Here is a 19175-nt window from a genome sequence, read left to right as displayed (position 1 = left end):
GAGAGAAAAGCCCAAATAAACACAATCAGAAATACAAAAGATCAAATTACAACTGACCCTGAAGAAATACAAAAGATTATCAGAGATTACTATGCATACATATAAAGAAACAAACTTGATAACCAAAATGAAGTAGAGGACTTTCTGATATCACACAACCTCCCAAGGTTGAAAAGAGAAGACACTGAAACACTAAATAGACCAATAACAACCCAGGAAACTGACTCCATCTTAAGAAAATTACCTACAAAACAAAACAAAAAAACCTGAGTTGGACAGCTTCCCAGCAGAATTCTACAAAACGTACAAGGAGCTGATACTAATCCCATCGAAAGTATTCCAGACAATTGAGAAAGATGGGAATTCTCCCCAAATCATTTTACGAAGCTAACATTACACTGATTCCCAAACTGGCTAAAGATCCAACAAAAGAAGAGAACTATAGGTCAATATTTCTGGTGAACATAAAGGCAAAAATTCTCAACAAGATTCTAGCAAATCAGATTCAACAACACATCTCAAAAATCATCAACCATGACCAAGCAGGCTTCACCCCCAGGATGCAGGGCTGGTTCAACATTTGCAAGACCAAAAATATATTTTTTAAAAAATTTATTTATTTGTTATTTATTTATTTCAGGTGGAGTCTCATTCTTGTTGCCCAGGCTGGAGTGCAGTGGCATGGTCAGGGCCACTACAGCCATGACCTGCTGGGCTCAGGCAATCCTTCCACCTAAGCCTTCCAGGTAACTGGAACTACAGATGCACACCATCTCGCCTGGCTAGTTTTTGTGATTTAAGGTAGAGACGAGGTCTCACCAAGTTGCACAGGCTGGTCTCGAACCCTCAGGCTCAGACAATCCTCTCACCTTAGCCTCCCAAAGTGCTGGGATTACTGGCTAATATTTTCTTTTATTTTAAAGATGTGGGGTACAATTCAGGATTAGGTATACAAACGTTTGTTACGCAGGTACCCTTGTTAAAGTAGTAGGGCCCCCCACCAGCAGATTCCCACTACTGCCAATTATGCCTCCTCCCGTCCCTGCAGTTACCTACTATTGCCATCCTTTTCTTATAGTATTATGACAATTGTTCAAGGTCCACTTATGAGTGAGAACATATGATACTCAGTTCTTTGTTTCTGTGATACATCACTCAGTATTATAGACTTAAGTCCATCTAAGTTGCTGTGAAGTTCATAATTGTCTTTCTTTATGGCTGTGTAATATGCCATCATGTATATGTATCACATTTTTTTTATCCAGTCCTCTTTTGATGGGCAGCTTGGTTGGTTCCATGTTTTTGCTATTATGAACAATGCTGCAATAAAAATGCATGTGCAGGTATCTTCTTGAGTGATTTGAGTTCCTCCAGGTATATTCACAGTAGGAGGATTGTGGGGTTGTATTGGAGGTCGATTTTTAGATCTTTTAGGAATTGCCAAACTGTTTTCCACAGAGGTTTTATTAGTTTACAACCACATCAACAGTGTAGAAGTATTCTCTTTTGCTCGCATCCTCTCCAGCATCTGTTGTTTTTTGTTATTGATGATGGCCATCCTGACTGGAGTTAGGTGGTATCTCAGTGTAGTTTTAATTTGCATTTCTTTAATGACTAGTGAGACTGAGCATTTTTTCATGTATCTGTTGGCTGCTTATATGTCTTCTTTTGAGAAATATCTATTCGTATCCGTTACCCACTTTGACTGTTTCTCTTTTTCTTCTTGGCACGTTCCTTGTAGATCCTAGCTATTAGGCCTTTGTCAGATATACAGTTGGCAAACATTTTTTCCCATTCTGTGTGCTGTCTCCCTGCTCTCTTGATGGTTTCTTTGGTTTTACAGAAGCTTGTCAGTTTGATGAGGTCCCACTTGTCAACCTTATCTCTTATGGCATGAGCACATGGGGTTTTGGTCAGGAATTGGTTACCAGTTCCAATTTCCATAAAGGTGTCTCCTGCATTTTCCTAGATTCTTATAGTCTGAAGTTTTACATTTAGGTCTTTGATTCATTGAGAGTTGATTTTTGCATCTGGTGATAGGTAGGGGTCTTGTTTTAATCTTCTGCATGTAGTCAGCCAGTTTTTCCAGCACCATTTACTGAATAGGTTTTCCTCTCCCCAGTGGTTGGTGGTGGAGGCTTTGTTAAAGATAAGTAGGTTGAGAACATTTGTAATTAAAGACATCAACACATGTAAAAACAAGAACCACATGATTATAACACTAGATGCAGAAAAAGCTTTTGATAAAATCCAGCATCACTTCTTGATACAAATCCTCAAACACCTAGGTATAAAAGGAACATATCTCAAAATAGTAAGCTCCATCTATGATAAACCAACAGTCAGCATATTGCTAAATGGACAGAAACTGGAAACACTTCCCCTAAAAACTGGAACAAGACAAGGCTGCCCACTCTCATCTCTCTTGTTCAACATTGTGTTGGAAGTCCTAGCTAGAGCAATTAGACAAGAGAAGGAAATCAGGGTATACAAATAGGAAAAGAGAAAGTTAAGTTATCATCAGCAAAGAGGGATATGACCCCATACCTTGAAAATCCAAGAGAATCTGTCAAAAACCTGCTTGTACTGATAAAGGGCTTTGGCAAATTCTGTGGGTACAAAAAAAAGTGCAAAAGACAGTTGCATTCTTATACACCAACAACAGATAGGCAGAGAACCAAATAAAAAGCACAATCCTATTCACAATAGCCACACACACAACGATGAAATATTTCAGCATCTTCCTAACCAGAGAAGTAAAAGATCTTTATGATGAAAACTACAAAACACTGCTCAGAGAAATTCAAGAAGACACAAACAAATGGAAAAATATTCCATGCTCACGGATAGGAAGAATCAACATTGTTAAGATGTCCATCCTAAACAAAGGTAATCTACAGATTCAATGCAATACCCATTAAATTACCAAAATCATTCTTCTCATACCTGGAAATGACAATACAGAAATTCATATGGAAACATAAATGGCTATGAACAGCCAAAACAATCCTTAGCAAAAGAAATAAAGCAGGAGGTAACACACTTTCAGACTTCAAACTTTACATAAGGCTACAATCATCAAAACAACCTGGTATTGGTACAAGAACAGACATACAAACAAATGGAACAGGATAGAGATTCCAGAAGCAAAACCTCAATTTCTCAACCAACTTATCTTTGTCAAAACCTCCAACAACAACCGGTGGGGAGAAGAGAACCTATTCAGTAAATGGTGCTGGGAAAACTGACTGACCACATGCAGAAGACTGAAACAGGACCCCTACCTATCACCATACACAAAAATCAGTTCTAAATGGATCAAAGACCTAAACATAAAACCTCAAACTATAAGAATCTGAGAAAACGCAGGAGACGCCCTTATGGAAATTGGAACTGGCAACCAATTCCTGATCAAAACCCCAAGTGCCCAGGCTATAAGAGATAAGATAGACAAATGAGACCTCATCAAACTGAAAAACTTCTGCAAAGCCAAAGAAACCATCAAGTGAGTAGGGAGACAGCCCATGGAGTGGGAAAAAATATTTTCCAACTGTATATCTGACAAAGTCCTAACATCTAGGATCTACAAGGAACTCAAACATGCCAAAAGGAAAAAAACAGCCCCATTACAAAGTGGGCAAAAGACACGAATACACACTTCTGAAAAGAAGATATATAGGCAGCCAAGAGACACATGAAAAAGTGCTCAGCCTCACTCATCATCAGAGAAATGCAAATCAAAACCACACTGAGATACCACCTAACCCCAGTAAGAATGACCATCATTAATAAAACAAACAACAACAGATGCTGGCAAGGATATGGAGAAAAACGCTTCTACACTGCTAGTGGGAATGCAAACTAATGCAACTTCTTTGGAAAACAGTCTGGAAATTTCTGAAAGAACTAGAAATTGACCTTCCATATGACCCAGCAATCCCCCTATTGGGAATATATCGAGAAGAACTCAAATCATTCTCCCAAAAAGATACCTGCACACATATGTTTATTGCAGCACCATTCACAGTAGCAAAAACATGGAACCAACTGTGCTGCCCATTGACATGGGGCTGGATTTTTTAAAATGTGGTACATATGCACAATGGAGTATTATGCAGCCATAAAGAAGGACAAACATATGGACTTCGCAGCAACTTGGATTTAGAGTTGCTCATACTCAGTGATTTATCACAGAAACAAAGAACAGAGTACCATATGTTCTCACTCATAAGTGGACCTTGAACAATTATCATAATACTATAAGAAAGGGATTGTCAGTAGTGGGAACCTGCCAGGGGAGGGTTGGTGAATTGGCAGTAATGCGGATCTTCTGAGGATCGGGGCACACCTCATCAACAAGGGTATCTGCATAATGAACATTTGTATATCTAACCCTGAATTGTACCCCATATCTTTAAAATAAAGGAAAAAAAAAAAAAAGACTTGAAGGTGGAATGTTGAGAAGCAGTTAGCAGACAGAGCCCTGCCAGGAAACGTCACAAATATATGGGCTAAGGGAGGAGAACCAATAAATATTTAGAGATGAGCATGTTAACAGTAGTAGCAGTAAGAGGAATAGTACAAATAGTAAAAGTTAACATTTATTGAGAGCTTGTGCCAGATTCTATTCCAACTCCTTACCTACCTTAATTCATGGCATCCTGCTCCCAATATTGTAAGATAAGCACTATTACTAGTCCTATTTCTCAGATGGGACAGGGAGGTTAAACAACATACTCATTTAGAAAGATGGTAGCTCCAGAGGCAAGGTCTTTATATGCTGTGCCTTACCACTTCTAATTATGAGGGGGAGGATGTAACCAAGGGAGTGAGGTCCTGGAGGGCAAAGATGGGTCAGGACTCAGAATAGATACCCTAAGGCTGGAGAAGAGGAGGGAAGGAAAGATGCAGATGTGCATAAATGGCACGGTTAGGGATGGGTGAATGAGAAGGAAGCCTTTCACAATTTAGATCCTCTGTTTTCTTAATTGAGGTAGGTGAGGTTTTTATCGTGAAGGCAGGTGAGGATGCAGTCTGAGGTGAACTCAAAGTATTTATGTGTCTGGTTAGAGTCCAGAGGAATTGAGACCAACTAAGGGAAAAAAGAGTTTTACGTTGCCCATATCATTCTGGAACATACACCCCCCCCCCCCCAGGTGAAATGCAACAGACCAACTCCTGCATTAATTATAATTAGAACAAAATAATTAGTTACTTCCCCCCCCACCCCAAAATTAACTGGTTAAACTCAAGTAAGTCAACTGGGCCTATAACACAATGCCCAGAAGGGCTTTGATACCAGCATCTGGGGCGTGCTCAGTTTCCCTCCCAAGAACAAGGCCGTAGTATCTATTATACATTATTCCTGTCCTCTGAGGAAGGGAAAATCCTTCTATATCCTTTTAAGGCTAGCTTTTCTTCTGTTTATGTCTCCGTAATTAGATTACAAGCTTACTCTAGGGAATAAATATCTTATTCCTACCTTGTGAAGAATAATCACACAATAATTAAATACATCTCTGTTCTGACCACCTCAATAATTGATATTCTTTTAAATAGATATTTTTCTTAAGTGTTTCCAAAAAATATATTTTTACGAAGATTTAAAACTCTTTTTTTTTTTTTTTTGAGTTGGAGTCTCACTACATCACCCAGGCTAGAATGTAGTGGCACGCTCATGGCCACCCCAGCATCGACCTGCTGGGCTCCCGCGATCCTTCCGCCTCAGCCTTCCAAGTAACCAGAACTACAGGAGCATGCCACCACGTCTGGCTAATTTTTTTGATTTATTGTAGAGACGAGGTCTCGCCAAGTTGCCCAGGCTGGTCTCAAACCCGAGGGCTCAGGCAATCCACTCACCTCGGCCTCCCAGAGTGCTGGGATTACAGGTTGAGCCACCAAGTTGGGCCTAAAACCCTTAACATATATTTACATAGTTCATTTTTGGAGCAACAAGTTCTTATCTTTCCAAGGAATCAGTTCAATTCCTGTACAAATTGTCAAATTTAATTAATGACATTTTCCTAGTCTATTAAAAACCCCAGTTTAGGGTACTATATTTGTTACTCTTTTATTATAAATAATATCTTCTGGCACAAACTGACAAACATTTATAGATTAACTAAAGATAAAATCTGAAATCAAGATGGCTCACGTCTATAAGCCCAGTACTTTGGGAGGTGGCGACAAGAGGATTGCCTGAGCCCATGGCTTTGAGACCAGTCTAGGAAACTTGATGAGACCTCATCTCTGCAATAAATCAAAAAAAAAAAATTAGCTGGGCACAAAGGCCTATAGTTCCAGGTACTTGGAAGGCTGATACAGAAGGATCGCCTGAGCCCAGCAGGTCGAGGCTAAATAAGTCTAAACAGTGCTTGGCATGAGACGGTGGTCATGAGCATGCCACTGAACTCCAGTCTGAGCAACAGAGTGAGACTGACTCAAAAATACAATCTTAAATCAGCTTTACAATAAGTCAGTATGTAATATGTAACAACTTAAAATCTAGATTCCTGTAGACATTACCAGAATCAGGTAATATCCTAGGAAATAGCCTCAATTAGATACTTTGTTTCTCCATATTTTCTATATACCACACAATTAAAAAATAAATTTCAAAAAATAACGAATCCACTGAATACAAAAAAGCAAACAACCAAAAGTATTGGACAAGGAAATCAGTAACTGCAACTTACATGTATTTAATGAAAAAAAAATCCATTCAAGCATATATTCAGGTGCCAAATGACTTTCAACACTTTCATCACACTAATTCTACTTTACTGCTTTGAATTTATTTGGTACACACACACTCAAATAATAACTAAAGACAATCATCTACCTCTATTTTTTTCACAAATGCTATCTTACCTGATGCCCTTTAAACCAATACATTATAAATGTCTTGACCACAACCAACATTAACAGAAATATTTCATACTGCAACCTAGTTCAAATATATATTTGTAAAATAAAAGTTTTACATAACGATATTTTACTTAAGAATCATGATGTATTCTAAGATTCCTTTATTTTATGTTGCTCTCATACCAAATTAAGACTTAAGAGTTTGAAAAAAATACTTCTCCAATTACTTTATTATTTTTAGAAAAAAGTTTCCTGAGACAAGATCTCACTCTGTCGCCCAGGCTGGAGTGCAGTAGCATGATCCCAGTTTACTGCAGCCTCAACCTCTGAGCTTCGGTGATCTGTCTGCTTCAGCCTGCCGAGTGGTTGGGACAGGCGCACACCACCATGCCCTGCTAGTTTTGTTTTTATAGAGGCAAGGTCTTGCTATGTTGCCCAGGCTGGTCTCAAACTCCTGGACCCAAGCAAATCTCCTGCCTTGGCCTCCCAAAATGCTGAGAACACAGGTGCGAGTCACCACACAAAGTCAACTTGTATATTCTTTTTAATGACATGATCCTAGGCTGCTATTCAGAAAATTGACATGATTTGCTCTGGGATCAAGAAAGGGAGGAAGCGCTCCCCACACTGTATCTCCATATATGTCCATACCATTCCTCATGTCAATGAAAACAGCAGATCACCCCAGGGTGAGCAAAGGAAAGGCAGTTATAGCAGTTCTACTGATAGTCAACTGAGGTCTTCTAAAATTATGTGGAGCAGTGTGGTATAAAGGACACAACACTGAATTTGGAATCTAGATACTTAGGTCAAGTCCCAATTCTACCCCTTTGGACAACACGCTTTGTAGAGATCTAATTTTCTCATCTGCAATGAGCATGGAATGGGGGCTCTGTCTCTTGTCTAGCACTGTATTCCCAGAGTCTAAACAGTGCTTGTTACATAGTAGGTGTTCAATAAATATTGTTAAACATATGAATGGATAAACATCTTGTTCCTATGGCTACAAACAGAATATCATACAAATGTGTGATTTTAAAATCCAGTCTGAAATAACTGAAGATCCAGTATGCTGGCAGCTTCACATGACTCTGTGATTAAGTGCTTTTCTTTTTCCACAACTCCTAGACCAAAAAAGGCATGGGGGGGAGAGGGAGCAGAGGGACTGATTTTCTGTATTTTTCCTTTTCCATCAACTGTTCCTCATGAAAAGAAAAAACACATAGATCCCTTATATCCCTCTCTTCACATCCAGGTTATATGCAATATTGGTGCCCTTTTAGACTGAAAATGTGAAATTTGAACTATTCCTTATTCATATATTGAAGCTATTTAACTCTTTCTTGAAATCATGAGCTGAGATGATTGAAGGAGGTCACAGAAAGAAATTACAATCACAGTACTAAATTTCAGTTTAGCACCAATATTCATAAACGTTTTGATAAACAAGAAATTATTTAACTGATCTACAGTCATTTTGGATCACCCTTATTACCAATAACTACACACTGTCAAAATAAATGAACCTGTCATTTTTTTCAATTAGTCACCAATTCTTGAGAAGTTCATTCAGGTATAATACCTTGCTAGGATCTATGAGGGATATAGAAGATCTCAGTCTTTGCCATCTTAACATGATTTATCATTAAACTATTCAATAACTGCACAAAATACTACCTGATTAAATATAATAAATGGAATAAGCCATTCAGAGATTTGAATGAAAAGAGAAATCTTTACCTTCATTAAGAAACATATCACAAAAGTCTAGGCTTCAGGAATGGCAAATACATGGCAAATGATCGGCTATTTCCTCTAATCTCTAGTATCTATATCAGGCCAGTTACTGATCATGGGAATCTTGCTCAGTGAACACAGACATGGACGTCAAGATCTTTCTCAACACATTCCTCAACGAAGCTACAACCAAATATTATGAAACGTATTTTTCATCTCTGGATCCAGCCTCTTAAGGTAGCTAGAGAAAAATCTTTGCTTACATTAATTATCACACAAATCCTGCCCAAGTATACACCAAAAAGAACACCTTCAACTTCAAAATCCATCAGAGAGGTGGGGGGAAGGGGTATTTATTTCTCTCTGTGGTCCCACAAAAGGATACATTTTTGTTCTTCGAGTTGGAGTCTCACTCTGTTGCCCCAGGCTGGAGTGCAGTGGGACATTCATGGCCACCACATCTTTGACCTGCTGGGCTCAGGCGATCCTTTTGCCTCAGCCTTCCAAGTAGCTCTAACCACAGGCATGTGCCACCACACCCGGCTAATTTTTTCATTTATTGTAGAGACAAAGTCTCACCTAGTTGCCCAGGCTGGTCTCGAACCTCTGCGCTCAGGCAATCTTCTTGCCTGTGCCTCCCAAAGTGCTGGGATTACAGGCGTGCACTACCGTGCCTGGCTAAAACAATACTATTTAACCACAGGTCTTAAACTACTAATGTCAAATTGTAATTTGACATTGTATAAATCCAATAAAGTCAAGGATTTTTGTTTGTTTTTAGCTTTTTTTTTTTTTTGAGTTGGAGTCTCACTCTGTCACCCAGGCTGGAGTGCAGTGGCACACTCATGGCCACCATAGCATCAACATGCTGGGCTCTGGCGATCCTTCCGCCTCAGACTTCCAAGTAGCTGGAACTACAGGAATGCACTACCATGCCCGGCTAATTTTTTTTTATTTCTTGTAGAGATGAGGTCTCACCAACTTGCCTGGACTGGTCTCAAACCCATGGGCTCAGGCAATCCACTCACCTCAGCCTCCCAAAGTGCTAGGATTACAGGCTGAGCCACCGAGCCTAGCCATTAAAGTATTTTTTTGAAGTCTGATGCTGTAACAAATCACATGCATGAAATTATAAAATACATGTTCACTGTAACAAACAAAAGTATACAAAGTAAAATATTAAGAGTTGACCAGCCCCTCTCAGTCCATTAATCACAGAGAGTCAAGATTAAAATACATGTTCACTGTAACAAATAAAAGTATACAAAGTAAAATATTAAGAGTTGACCAGCCCCTCTCAGTCTATTAATCAGAGATAGTTAAGATTAAGTTTGTTGTATGTCCTTCCAAATATCCTTTATACTCATAAAAGAAAAATAAAAGTGCGTATGTGTATTCATATGTGGATATACTAGAGCTATTTTCTTTACAAAATTATTTCTGGCTAAATTACTTTATAAATTTAGGAGTTGTAAGAGAAATGTGATATTCAAATAACAAATGATTATGCAAAATTTAATGAAATTTTATATCTAACATAGTTCAGTGTTTGGACATGTACAAATTAAAACATGAGAAAAATGCATTAACCCAACACTTTTTCAATAAGAATTGCTATAATAAAAGATTCCATCCAAGTGCTATTGAAGCTCAAAAAATAGAATTTTCTATTGAACATCCTCTGTACACTGTGGTACCACATATTTTGAAAAAGAAATTTCTAATGAGCACTGAGAGGTACATCCACAGATATTCATAATCGTATATTCACGAAAACACATTCACCCAGAAACACAGGGTGCTCAACAGAGAAGAAAGCTTGCAGAGCGCTTAGTTGAACACTTTCATTTTACATATAAGGAAGTGAACTCAAAGGTCACAAAGCAAGAACAGAGGCAGCACCTGAACCACAACCCACCATCTCTTGCTGTGCTTGCTATTCAAAACCACATTGCCTCCCAGCATTCTCTAACGCGAGGAATCTGATTGTACAAAGGAGGTTTTACACGGTTTCAACTTAAGTTTTTATCTGTACCAAACTGCCTTTGTCCCCAGATCTGGCTCCTTCGTGCCTAGAATGCCTCTATCGCGGGACCTCCAGCTGCCCTCAAGCCTGTGGGGTCTTTCTCCTCGCTCCAGACTCAACTCTTCAGTCTCTTCCATCACGACCCTCATGCTGGCCCATCTCTCCTCTGCCCCCAACCCCGGCCTTCACATTCATTCTTTGCAAAGTTCTGAGACTCAATACAGGAAAAAATAGATAGGTACTTGCTCATTTCCAATCTGGAGCCACGGTTGTCAGATATAAATTATAACCACAGATGCCTTGAGGAAAGCAAAAGGTATCTACATTATTCATGATAACAAGGCCTAGAAGAAGAAATCTGGTCCCCGTGAGCGATTACACAGCCCCTGTCTTGATCAGGGTACTAATATTCACACAGACACAGAGTCATGCTCCAAATAAATGGCAACCCTACAATTTGGACTTAAAAAAAAAAAAGGAAACTCATAAAACAATGGCACTCTTACTTTTGAAAGCTGATACACCCTTTTTCATAATGATATTTCAGAGGCTCAACATACAAGACAGACAAAAGCACAACAGACAAATTGAAGCGACACGATAAAAGATCATTCACTTTCCTGTCCCCTCATCCCTTCCCCTAACCCACACCCATCTCTAAGGCTAGGGCTCCAAAGAATCCCTAGGGCTCCAAAGAATCATTTGGTAACCATAATTTTATGCATTTTAACATATTCACTTTAAAGAATATAGTCTATTTTTTAAGAGCAGTTTTAGGTTCACAGCAAAACAAAGCAGAAGGAACAGAGATTTCCCACATAGCACCTGCCCTCACACATGCAAAGCCTCCACCATTATCGATATCCACTAGAGGAGATATTTGTCCGAAATTTTGAATCTACATTGACATATCATTATCACCCAGAGTTTACATTAGGGATCACTCTTTGTGTTATACATTCTATGGGTTTAAAGAAATGTATAATGACAGGTATCCACTCATATAGTAGCAGACAGGAGTTTCACTGCAATGAAAAAGTCATTGTGCTTTAGCCAGGCATGATGGCTCACACCTGTAATCCCAGCACTTTGGGATAAGAGGATTACTTAAGTCCAGGAGTTGAAGACCAGTAAGCCAGGGTAAGAGGATTACTTAAGTCCAGGAGTTCAAGACCAGTCTGGGCAACATAGCAAGACCTCATCTCTACAAAATAAAAAATTTTACAATTAGCCAGGTATGGTGGCACATGTCTGTAGTCCCAGCTTCTTGGGAGGCTAAAGCAGAAGGATTGATTGCTTGAGTCCAAGAGGTTGAGGCTGTGGTGAGCCAGGAACACACCACTATACTCCAACTTGGGTGACAGAGTAAGACTCTGACTAAAAAAAAAAACAAAAAAACAAGAAAGATTCTAGTGCTCCACCCATTCATCCCACTTCTCCCTCTAAACCTTGGCAATCACTGATCTTTTTACAGTTTCCATAGTTTTGGCCTTTTCTAGAATGTCATATAGCTAAAATCATATAGTACGCAGCCTTTAGGATTAGCTTATTTCACTTAGTAATAGGGATTTAAGTTTCTCCATGTTGTTTCATGGTTTGATAGCCCATTTCTTTTTAGTACTGAATAATATCCCATTTTCTGGATGCACCAGAGTTTATTTATCCATTACTTACTAAAGGACATCTCGGTTGCTTTCAAGTTTTGGCAACTAGGAATAAAGCTTGCTACTGACATCCTTTCCAGGTATTTGTGCGGACATATGTTTTTAATCACTTTGGGTAAAAACCAAGGATTATGTGGTAAGAGTATACACAGCTTTGTATATTTAAAAAAAAGCCAAACTTCCTTCCAAAAATACACTCACTTTTATCAAACAACATCAAGACCTATTTACAGACAGGGCCAATTTTACATACTGCAAATCAATAATAACCGGCAGTGTTCTATTTATCTCTTGCTTGATAAAAACTCCATACTTCTACTTCTCCCAAACATGAACAAGTGGTTCATAAATATCCTGTCTGTACAGGGTAATTGGTATATTAAAATCATTCTTCTTCTAATCAGGGGCACCCCACATATTCACCTGGTCAGGAGCTGGCCCATCAGTGGCAGGGGATGCAAGCGCCAGCATCAGCTCCACTCAGAATGCTGCCTATGGTGCTGCCGAGACGTGTCCCCTTCCCTGCCCTGGTGCCCATCTCCCAATTCACTCCCCAAAGATCTCAAACCCTCAAGCTGCTCTAAGGCACTATATTCCCTTTGATCCTCCTCCAAAAATACCATGAAAATTAGCTCATCAGCTCACATCTCTCACTCCTCTCCCAAAAGCTCAGTCTAAGTGAATGGGCCCCAGGAGAAGGGTTTGTTGGAGGGGGTACCAAATGCCAGCCCATCGCCTCCACACCACTTCTCTCCATTTTTTTTTTAAACCTTTACATGCTGCTTCTCTCTTCCTTCCATCCACAGTTCTCAGGTTCATGGATTCACACAAATCAACGTCCGAAGGAGCCTATTATTACTATTGCAGTTGTGCCTTCAGACAGATCGTATTCCAGGTTTAGCCTGAACCAATGGGTACTTGAGTGACTCCAAATGCACACACTTATACTAAAACTAAAATTGGCAGCACTGTCAAAATAGTACTCAAAAGCAAAATTGTATATTTTAGAATTTCTCCTAAGAGAAATGACTTCCAACTTGGGGGAAGTTACCGTAAGTTAAGACATCAAAATCATCAAAATCTGACATGTGGTTGACAAACACAAGCAAAGGCTGGTGGTGATTTGGAGTCCAGGGAAGGAAGACGTGAGGAGGAGCACTTAATCAGGCAACACATCCTTGGCACTGTGTTAGAGATGCTAACACAGTGGTTTATGAACATTACGGATGCTACTTCCAGCCAGGTGCAGTGGCTAAAGTCTGTAAACCCAGCACTTAGGGAGGCTGAGATGGAAGAATTGCTTGAGCCCAGAAGTTTGAGATCAGACTGGGCTACATAATGAGACCTTGTCTCTACAAAAAATATTTAAAAATTAGCCAGGTGTGGTAGCACATACCCATAGTACAAGCTACTCAGGAGGCTGAAGCAGAAGGATGGCCTGGGAGGTCAAGGCTGCGGTGAGTCATGATTGTGACACTGCACTCCAGCCTAGGTGACAGAGTGAGGCCGTCACTCAAACAAACAAAAACAGGATACTACTTCCTAAGAAAGAAAGAGGCTCACCAACCGGGACATCCCTGCTCACTGACAGGTGAAGGGTAGATCCAGCTCCCATGACTTCGTACCACCATCACTGAAGATCAATCAACTCATTTTGCTTTGATTCGTTTCTCAGCAAGTAGATCCCCAACCTTTATTTGGCTTTCTCACCATGAAGAAAATGTCTAAATCTGCTATCGAAAAAAGTGTATGGCCCAGCCAGGCACTTTCATCTTTCTGATGTAAATTAATACTCTGAAAATGGGATGTGGTGTTCGTTTCTTATTAGTTTACTGAATGTGACTCAGACCCACAGGTCTTGCTGAGGTTCCCCCGGCAAAGGGGCAGGATTCAGGGCTTTTGTGTCTGTTAACAAAGTTCTCTACAGATGCCTCCTCTCCAATTCCTTTTCCTGGGGACCCTGTGGCTTTCTGTTCTGTAACCTCCTTTCCCAATAATAGAGAAGAATCATTTATATTTTGGTAAATACCATTCCCAGCCCTTATCCTAACTTTAATGCTCCCAGATATTGTAAATATATTTAGCAAATGCATTCAGAAAACGGCACCTATCACAGTCATTTACTGAGCCTATCACCCACTGTGAATTTGGGGGAGGCTTGATATTGTCTGAACATGCTTTGCTTTGCTATTAATATTTTCCCCTCCCCAAGGTTGCCCAGCAAGTCAGCCTGCTTCAGTCTTTTGGGGGTAACTGGGCCCATTTTGGAAGATCAGCCTTGAGATCCCAGATTATAACTTTACTTTTTCATTTCTCTATCCCTAATGCCACCTCCCTGTCCCCAGGTAACCAAGGATTGGAAAGGTCATTTTCATCCCTCTAGCAAGGGAAATCTCCTCTCCTCTTCCCTGAAGCTTTCTCAAATCTTGTGAGAACCCTCTGATCCCTCCCTGTAGGGAAACTCTGCCACACCACTTAGTATCTGCATTTATTTTGCCCAGTTGGTTCTTTATTACTCCCTAGCTTAAATGTTGGCTTTTGGCCAGGTGTGGTGGCTCAAGCCTGTAATCCTAGCACTTTGGTAGGCCAATGCGTGAGGATTGTCTGAGCTTGTGGGTTCAAGACCAGTGAGGGCAACATCGTGGACCTCATCTCTACAATAAATTAAAAAATTAGCCGGGTGTGGTAGCACACGCCTGTAGTTCTGGTTACTTGGAAGGCTGAGGCGGAAGATCACCGGAGCCCAGCAGGTTGATGCTGGTGTGGCCATGAGTGTGCCACTGCACTCCAGCCTGTGCAACAGAGTGAGACTCCGACTCAAAAAAAAAAAAAAAAAAAAAAAGTTGGCCTTCCACCTTTGTGTACTACCTATGGCACACTATATTTTTTTGAATACTTGATTGAGAAGGTAAAAAATACTGACTTTAAAGACATGAAAGTGGGACGTTATCTCCATCTAAAACTAGAAAAGTGATCTATGAAGATTAAAGCTGCTCCTTCCTAAGGAAAAAAAAAAATGAACCAACACTGGGACCTACTCTCAAAAACATTATTCCTTTATATTTTTCTGTGCCCTTATTTTTCAGTGAGGAGATTCTTGGTCATATTTTCATTCCAAATAACCAATTATCATTCTAATTAAAATCTGACCCACACCCGTGAACTCAGTGCACAACTCAATGGCCCCTCCCCCACCTCTCCAGGAATCAGACATACATGAAAGAGGACATGCCAGGAAATATTATTTCTGACACCAGAAGCACCAGTTGCAGACAAGAGCAGTTAAGTCGCTGAGCAATAAGGCTATTTTTCTAGTAATATGATAGCACATTACTGGAAGTTAGAGAGAGGGGTTTCCCCTTCTAAGCTCTTCCATATATGACTTCCTTATGGCTTTCCTACCCTCTCCACCCACTCCTACCCACAAGGAACCCACCATAAGTCTCAGAAGGAAAAAAATGTAATTTTCAAAGAAATCTACCATGAGAAGTGGGAAGGTACTGGGTGACAGTGTGAGTAGAAGAGTTGTACCAGACACCCATGATTACAGTTTTTGCCCCTTTTAACTCCAGAATCATCACAGCTGGTACACAGCCAACTGCAGCATGGAGCAGAAGACACACACAGGACCAAATTCCCAAAGACACAGCTTCGAATGTCAGTTCTGCCACCCATCAGTTACTTGACATTAGCAAGTCCATCGCTCCCAATGCCAATCGTCCCACAAGAGTAAAAAGAGGACAGAGCTGGCTACCCGGGCTTCCACTAGGGCCCAGAAGATGAGATAAAGAAAAAGAACAGCTGGGTGCGGTGGTTCACATCTGTAATCCCAGCACTTTGGGAAGTGGAGGCTAGAGGATTGCCTGAGCACAGGGGTTCAAGACCAGCCTGGGCAACTTGGCGAGACCTCATTTCTACATAATAAAAAAAATTAGCCAGGTGTGGTGGCACGCACCAGTAGTTCTAGCTACTCGAAAGACTGAGGCAGGAGGATCACCTGAGCCCAGCAGGTCAAGACTAGGGTGGCTGTGAGCATTCCACTGCACTCCAGCCTGGACGACAGAGTAAGATTCTGACTCAAAAAAAAAAAAAAAAGAACAGTACATGGTAGCCTTACTGTAGCCAGGAGCCTCTGAAACATCAAAGCTGTTCATCTTCACAAGTCTCCTATAGATATTATGTCTCCATTTTACCAATGAGTGGACAGAGCTCATTAAGAGCCTTGTCTGTCCGGGCTCAGTGGCTCAGCCTGTAATCCTAGCACTTTGGGAGGCCAAGGCGAGTGGACTGTCTGAGCCTGCAGTTACAAGACCTGCCCGGGCATCTTGGCGAGACCTCATCTCTACAATAAGTCAAAAAAATTAGCCGGGCGTGGTAGCGCGCGCCTGTAGTTTCAGCTACTTGGAAGGCTGAGGTGGAAGGATCACCGGAGCCCAGCAGGGCGAGGCTGCGGGGGCTGGAAGCATGCCACTGCACTCCAGTTTGGGTGACAGAGTAAGACTCCAAGTCAAAAAAAGATCCTTGTCCAAGGTCACCAGCTAGTAAGTTATTCAAACACAGGGTTGTTTAGCCCATGCTTTAACTATTACATTATACTGCCTATTATGTTTTGAAAAAAACTTTAAAACTAAGAATCTATACATGTTTCATTTTTAAAAGTATATGACAATAAGTCCTTGAGGAAGCAGCAGACAGTCAGATTTGATTCACTCACTTCTTTTGTTTTTAATTTTTTTTAAAGATGGGGTCTCACTCTGTCCCCCAGGCTGGAATCCAGTGGCACAATCATAGCTCACTGCAGCCTCAGACTCCTGGGCTCAAGCAGTCCTCCCTGCCTCAGCCTCCCAAGCAGCTGGGATTGCAGGCATGAGTCTCCATGCCTGGTTTCACTCATGTCTTTTTCACCACCCCACCATCAATTTTATTAAACTTCTTTCTCCTCTTCACCTCCCACTTCTACCTATTCCCTTTTGATTTATCTTACCATCTTCCTTTTGTGCCCATTCCCTTTATTGTCATTTTAAGCTTGTGTAATTAGCACAATGAGAACCAAAAAAACTCCCAAGTTTTAAAAGTGCATGTAATGAAAACAATTTATCTGACTAGTTTCTTTAAGTGATGCTATTTAGTAAGAACGCAGAACACATTTTGAATTTTTCCTTTAAAAAAAAACAACTCTTTTCTTGGGTTAACTTTGGACATGGCTGAGAATTCTACAGATAAAATGACAGAGTGCTTGGTAAATTTTAAAAAGAGTCATCATGAAACCTAAAGTCATTTCCATTTTAGATTATCAGCACATGATTACACTAGAATGTATTCAGATTGAAAAAAAGATAGAAAAGAACACAGATTTGGCTACTCCTTCATGTGGCTTCTGCCGGAAGGTGCAGTACACCCAGCTCTGGTGTTGCCTCCTATGGATAGTCTGGGGACCCTCCTTTGGAGCAGCCCCTTCCTCTAAGCAGGACAGCCCTTTGTTCATTCTACACCTCAGTTATCATCGTAACCGGGTCATATCGTGGCCTGTTTTCACATTAATCTCTCCAACTAAACAGACAGGCCTAGGGCAAAAGTCAGCGTTTTATTCATCTTTGTATTCCGAGAACGCCTGGTACATCAAGATCCCCAACACATCTGTTGAATGAGGGAACAAAAATTCACATTTAGCAGGAAAACATGCCGCTTTCAGACAGGTCGTGGTTACCATAGGGCAGGACACACTGGTGACGACTGGCTTAGGGTCTGCTTAAAGGAAAATAACCTTAAAGCCTTTGGTTCTTGAGAAGAGGAAACAGACATGGTACATTGTTCAAACCTTCCTCCACAGGCTGGAGCTGGCTCCCGTTTCATCTGGATGACACTGATTTTTTGAGTTGCAGTTTACACCCCCACTGTACAGATCTGACCACCTGAACACCTACCCTCCTTCCCTTTTCCTGGCAAGGGTATTCTGCACTCCAAGTCCAAAGATCACCTGCAGAACCAAAGCATGGATCCATTTGTTACCACCTGCGCCAGCATTTTGAATCATTATTCTGATGTGACCCTTTTCTACCCATTTCTATACCCTATCCAATACCTCTATTACAAGTTCTTAGTGCCACCAAGTACTTCTAGCTCCTGATTCTGTCCCTAGCACAATCCCCAGGGAGGCTTTTACCAAAATGCACACCCAGGGTTTCAGCCTAATCACCTGGATTCAGGACCCTGGGGCGGGTCCCACAGGTGTTCCCCGAAAAGCTCTCCAGGTGCTCCTGGAGGCACTTTGTGATAGGCAGCGCCAAACCAGACGATGTAAACCTTGCAATGTCATTATTTATGCCCTGAACACATTGGAGTTATATCTTCTTCCACTCGACGTGGCCAAACAGACGCTCAATACCATGACATTGGACTAATTGCCACGGTTGTTGCTTCAGTTTTTGTTTTTTTTTTGGTTTTTTCCCCTATACAACGAACAGCTTTCCTGGTCCCAGGCCTCTGCACACTTGGTAAACCAAACTAGCACTGGGGGAATGGCTTTCCCTCGACGAAGCGCCCCCTACACGGCCTGGGAGCCGTCGCCGATGCAAAAACAATACAGCTGTGCACTCGCCAGAGTCACCACGACCACCGCGGCGGGAAGCAGGTCCCACCCGCCACCCCCCGAAGGGCACCCGCCCCCATAGTTATGCGCGCCGTCGGGAGTCCGGGAGCGCCACTGCCCCGGGTCCCTTTTCTCCCGAAGCCTGCGAGGACGTCCCCCGCCGCCACTCGGTCACTTTCTTCCCATCAACTCCGTCTCTCGGGGTGGGAGGGACGGGCTGCGCTGGAACTTGAAGTTCTCACGTTTGGGCGGTTCAGAAATGCCCCTGCGGTCAGCGCACACACACCCCCCC

The 19175-nt window shown here is 41.3% G+C and overlaps 1 protein-coding gene across 12 annotated transcripts in view; it reads right to left on the bottom strand.

Moving 5' to 3' along the window:
* The window catches only part of PLAGL1 (PLAG1 like zinc finger 1), a 166570-nt gene that overhangs the window by 146926 nt on the left and 469 nt on the right, over positions 1 to 19175 (bottom strand). The window lies entirely within an intron of this gene.

This window comes from Carlito syrichta, unplaced genomic scaffold, assembly GCF_000164805.1.
Source record: "Carlito syrichta isolate Samal-C Ts95f unplaced genomic scaffold, Tarsius_syrichta-2.0.1 Scaffold279568, whole genome shotgun sequence".
NCBI lineage: Eukaryota > Metazoa > Chordata > Mammalia > Primates > Tarsiidae > Carlito > Carlito syrichta.
This window is presented reverse-complemented; position numbering and strand designations above follow the sequence as displayed.